At 36.8% G+C, this 5634-nt stretch overlaps 1 long non-coding RNA gene across 1 annotated transcript; it reads right to left on the bottom strand.

Moving 5' to 3' along the window:
* On the bottom strand, nt 1252-5192 carry LOC110264387. The gene is made up of 2 exons (XR_002350504.1): nt 5084-5192; nt 1252-1608 (listed from the first exon to the last, which is right to left on the bottom strand). It is a non-coding gene; the product is annotated as an uncharacterized LOC110264387 (long non-coding RNA).

Genomic DNA, 5634 nt, shown 5'->3' with positions numbered 1-5634 from the left:
CGGCTGGTTCGGCTGGTTACCGGTCCGGTCCAATTAGCCGGTTTCCTGCCGGTCAACGGTTTTTTAATGGCCGGTTATTTGTAACGGACCGAATTTTTATCATTGACTCTCGGTTGAATCGGTTTGACCGATCGGTCCGATCCGATTTTCAGAACCATGAATAAAATAGACGGATGAACAAAGAAAATAAAAAATTGAATTAATCCAAATTGTTAATAGATCAAGTTATCAAGATTCAATAATCAATAATCAATTAATCAAAAGTGAATATCTTGAAAGAGGTAGCTACCGAGACTAGGTGAGTAGAGAACATAGCAGTAGAAGACAAGAGGAGAGTAGAGTTCAAACTTTGCAGCCTCGCCAGAAAGAGAACACAGAGTAGCAGCCGGCGCAATGAAGATACAGGAGTAAAGCTGGTGAAAAAGTGGCAGTCGTTGGAAAGTTTGAGAGAGAGGTTCAAATGGATAGAGGGTGTGTGAGACAGAGCGAGAGACAGAAAACTTTGGGAGAAGATTAAGTCATTAAGGACTGGGTTGAATTGAGAATGGGGTGAAGAGAGCAGAGGCACTTAGGCTGTGAGGCAGAATGGCTGTGTGGTGGTGGGTGTGGCGGACTGGCGAGGAGCACAAAGAAGGAGATGAATTGGAGTTAATGGGTTGGGGACTGGGTTAAGGGCAAGGTTGCGAGCATAGTTATCAGAACCGAATCGGTAATAGACCCGGTCATAGGCTACTGGTTCAACCAGTGGGTCATTGATTCATCCGGTTGACTCGATCATAATTAAAAATATACAAAATGATATAAATAAAATTAAAATCAAAAGTTAAAATACATGGCATTACAAACATAGTAATAATAATAATAATCAAATATCAATTCTTAAATATAACTAACGATACAAAAAGAGATAATAAACTAGTGTCTAGTACAAAATACTTTCTCAATTTAAATGAACAAGAGCGAGCGAAATATAACACAATCAGTAAATTAAATCCAATGGAGATCTCAAAGTTGACATCTATATCTTCATAGGATAAATTTAGAACTTGATCAACATTTCCCTCATTTTAAGTTGCATATATATCTTCCATAGCATTGTTATTCAATCCATTATTATCTTGATTATCGAAATTTAATTTATCAACATTTGTGTATTTTTCACAAATCAATATCAAGAATAATTCATAATAGCAATTGACAATTAAAATGTTCAAGCAATTCAACTCATAGCAATAAAAAAACAAAAGAACAGGGCAACAATTCAGCAAATTAGAAACAAAAGAACAGTAATGTTATCTAGCAATAAAAAAACTTGCTCAGTGATATGTTCAGCAACAATTCAACTCACAACAACAAATTTAACTCAATGATAATTTACAACAACAAATTCAACTATGATAACTTTTCAAGTGTAGTAAAAATTTACAGTAATGAAATACCATGAACAATGAAGAAATACCATTCTAAATCCCTAGTATTCAGCTTCGACAATTCTAAAAAACCACATAAAACAATAATAACCACCACCATAAAATTCTAATTTCACTGAAAGAACAGGGCCGAAGGAAGCACCTGGGACCGACAGTGAAGGAAGCTGACTGTAACACCCTAATATACAGATCCTTATGCTCGAGTCATAAGTCAACGATATTATGGTGGTACGACTCAAGGTGGAATAATAGTAAGAATATGTGTGTGTGTGTGTGTGTGTGTGTGTGTGTGTGTGTGTGTGAATAAAAGAACTAGTAAATGAGAAGTCTGAAAGGAAAATAAAATAAAATCGCGAACGAAAGGACACTTTCGTAAATAGATAGCAGTCGAAAGGTAAAACGCGTTCGACAAACGATAAGAATCAGATAAGGACAAAATGTATATAGATAACATAAGTAAATAGCCACTAGTCGCGACCTGCGAAATTTAGGCCGGCTAGGATACAGAAATTTAATACTAGATTGACAACAGAATTTTCTATCTCTCCCAAAGATACATCATCGCCTCTATAGGCAAGCTTCAAATTAAACATTTACATAACTCATATTGAAGGTTTTTCAAAATAAAAAGGAGAGGTTCTAAAAGTATAAAACAGAATCAAATAAACTTCGCCGTCTTCCAGAGAAATCCAGCTCACTGCTGAGCACCAGGACCTGCATCTGAAAAAATAGAGAACATATACGGAATGAGAACCCCCAACCCATGGGTTCCCAGTACGGTAAAAGTTCCAAATAAATACAATGCAATATAATAAAAATTCACTAAGCATCTTAAACTTCTTACCTCATCATATCCATCCTAAGTTCTCACTAATCCATAACTTGGTAACTATCATAGGGGATTCTAATTCTAACCCAATATTCTTCATACTTCCACTACCTTCCAAGTGAATAAACCAAGAACTGAATCTTCAACTATTTCTTTTCTTCCACAATCCTCTAAAACACCAGTAGAACCACAGACAAACAAAACAAACAAAGCAGACACAAGTAGAATATAGCTACAGCAGGTAGCAAATATAGCAAGTAAGCATAATAATTACATAGGCAAGCCCAATTAATACACAATCAAATAAATCACACATATGCATATAATGTATGTCTATCCTACTGGCCGTGAGCTCACGTGTCGGTTAACTACCAGAACTCGACACACCCGGTAGCTAACCTGGATACCGTCTCTCGACTGTGCATCTCCAGGAGGCATAAAATCGGGGGATTAGTGTCCTACCACCTTGCAAACAGAGAGAAAAAGAATGTGAGGAAAAAACATCAAGGAGTTAGTGTCCTACCACCTTCCTCGCATCCCACAAAACATAACCACAAGGAATGCGGGGAAAAAGAATCGAGGGATTAGCGCCCTACCGCCTTTCCCACATCCAACAATCATAATCTCATTTTAATCATCGTGATTGTTTTTAACATAATCCAATCAAAGTGAATGTGGGGAAAAAGAATCAAAAGATTAGCACCCTACCGCCTTCCCCACATCCAACACATCATAATCACAGAAAATGCAGGAGAAAAAGATCGAGGGATTAACGCCCTACCGCCTTCTCCACATCCAACACATCAATATCATCATTACGTCCATTTATTCTCCATAATTAAACTCATTTTTCATAATTCTTCTTCCCTATCTCATATCCAGAGCAAGTGGACATCGCCACTGCCTACTACCCTGGGCCACAATCACATTTATTTACAAACCAGCATTCTCGTTACATTTTTCAACGTACATCACCCCTTCACAATCTTCCTTCACTCGCAAGTTATTATCCTCTCAACGTTCAACTCCTTACCTATAATTAAATTTAAGTTTAGGACACTGGAGAGTAAAAATAGAGGTTTAGAAGTTTAAAATTATCTTTTAAAATACAAAACTCACTTTGCTGATTTCAAGAACCACGCGTACGCAAGATATGCAGAGTGGCAAAAATGTTGAATGTTGTGGAATTTCAGTTTTGCACTCCGAACTTCCGACGCGAATAACTTTTTCATTTTAAAACATTTTTCATTCGTTCTTCAAACAATGTAAAATTCACGGACCCAATTTTCATATGAAAAGGTTTGAAAGAATTTGGGGGTCCAGAATCACCGTTATAGCTCGCCGAAGTTCGTCCAAAAATCATATTTTCACCAAAGTTCTCAAACCTCTATTTTCATCAAATCACAACTCAAAACCAACTTTCTATACTTATAAACAGCACCAAAATATACCATATCACATCAATACAGCCCCACATTCTACCACAACCAATCATACCTCAATTTCTAAACAATCTCATACAAATCCATCAAGCTCAACTTCAATAATCAACAAAACCTCATGTTCAAACATTTATATATTTCTATCATTCATTCAATTCATCATCTCATCAAATCACCAATCATCAATCATCAACCACCACTTACCGTTCTTACCTCTTTCCGGCCTCTGACCCAAATTCACGGCCTCCGGCCCAATATTTCATCAAATAAACTCATAACCACATAATTCACTATCCAATACCAATTTCAATATTTATCCATACATCCATTGCACATATAATACTAATCAATCATATCATTCAAGCTTAATCCTAGGGGCACCTAACCTAGGAATTTACATCATATCACACGGTACTTAAATGAAACTTAAACCGTACTTCTTGGAGCCAAAATAATTGAGTCTTTTCTTTGGAAATCTCCACCAAACATTAGCTCCAAGCCCCACCAAATCTCCAAAAGCAATATCAATCTCCCAATTGTGTATCAAAATCACCCAATACTCTAACATAACCAATTTTCACACTTATAATCAATCTAGAGTTCATGAAATTAATAAATCACTAGGGTTTGGGAATTTTTTACCTTTTCTCATGGAATTGGTTGATAAAACTCATCAATAGCTCATACTAGAGTACCCCTAAATAACCAAAATAATAATATCTCAACATACACTTAACCAAATTCGAATTCAAAGAGGGAAAAAAAACTGGGCTTTGAGTTTCAAAATAGTCACCACAAAACTTAGATAGAATCGAAGAAGAAAAGAAGAGCAACGCGTGACCACAAACGGCTTGTCAATCAGAGCTCCGTAACTCAAGTTACGGTGGTTTGAATGTTGGTGAGTTAGAGTTTGGTGTTCATCTTCTTTTCTCTCTTCCTCTCAAAGTATTTCACCTCAAATGAGGGGTGAAATGCTGAATGTTGGTGCTTTTATAGGTTGAGTGAGTGGGCCTTGGGCCCAATTGTAGTCCAGGTACATTTGCTTAGTCCGTTAGCCCAACTTTGGGCCAAAACGTTTAAAATTAGAGTTTAAATCCATACTTTAAATATTTTTACTTTTCCAAACTAACTTTTATCTTCTTACCCTCTTTACTCAAAATTAATTTTCTCAGACGCAGTACCGAACAGACGTAAGCCAATACTGTCGGCAAAAATGTTACTTTGTATTTGCTGAAAACTATGTTTTACGACTCAGAAAATCCACTGAGTCCAAATATCATATTTAAATTATCAAATTTCGATTGCTAAATTTTCTAACCATATTTTCTCATATTTAATTTATTATTTATTTAATTTTTATTTATTCGGAGTTTTACACTGACCAACTGAACTAACAGCCAAAACAAGAAGACAACGACCTCCACCACCCAAGGGACCAGATGCTGGTTCTGTCTGCTTCTGTCGCCGGCGAAGCGAGCGTAGGGAAGGCGGAAGTGAGAAACCGGAGATGAAAGATAAGAGTGAGACTGTGAGTGACAGAGCTCGAGCTTGAGAGAGAGACTAACGAGACTCATGACGAGAGTGAAAAGAGACGAGGGCTTCGGGGCGGGGTGATCATCACATTCATCAGACTAGGCATTAACAAGGGGTCCGGGTTTTGTAAACCACTTTACTAAAAACCAAGCAGGTCAATCCGAATTCCTATAGATCCGATACTTAACCGGTTCAATGAATGGTTCGGCCCAGTTGAATTTCTGGTCGAACTGGCTGGATCGAGCCAGATTTGATAATTATAGTTGTGAGTACTAAATCAGTCAAGTGACTGATTTAATGGATCAATGGTCCAATTAGGATTGAACTGTAATTGAACCGATTTGTTTAAATATAAAATAGTTTTTTTTTTTAATTTTCTTACTGTTTCTTCTTCTTATTC

This window comes from Arachis ipaensis, chromosome B07 (assembly GCF_000816755.2).
Source record: "Arachis ipaensis cultivar K30076 chromosome B07, Araip1.1, whole genome shotgun sequence".
Lineage (NCBI taxonomy): Eukaryota > Viridiplantae > Streptophyta > Magnoliopsida > Fabales > Fabaceae > Arachis > Arachis ipaensis.
Note: the sequence above shows the minus strand (reverse complement) of the source record. Positions and strands in the feature narration are given on the sequence as shown.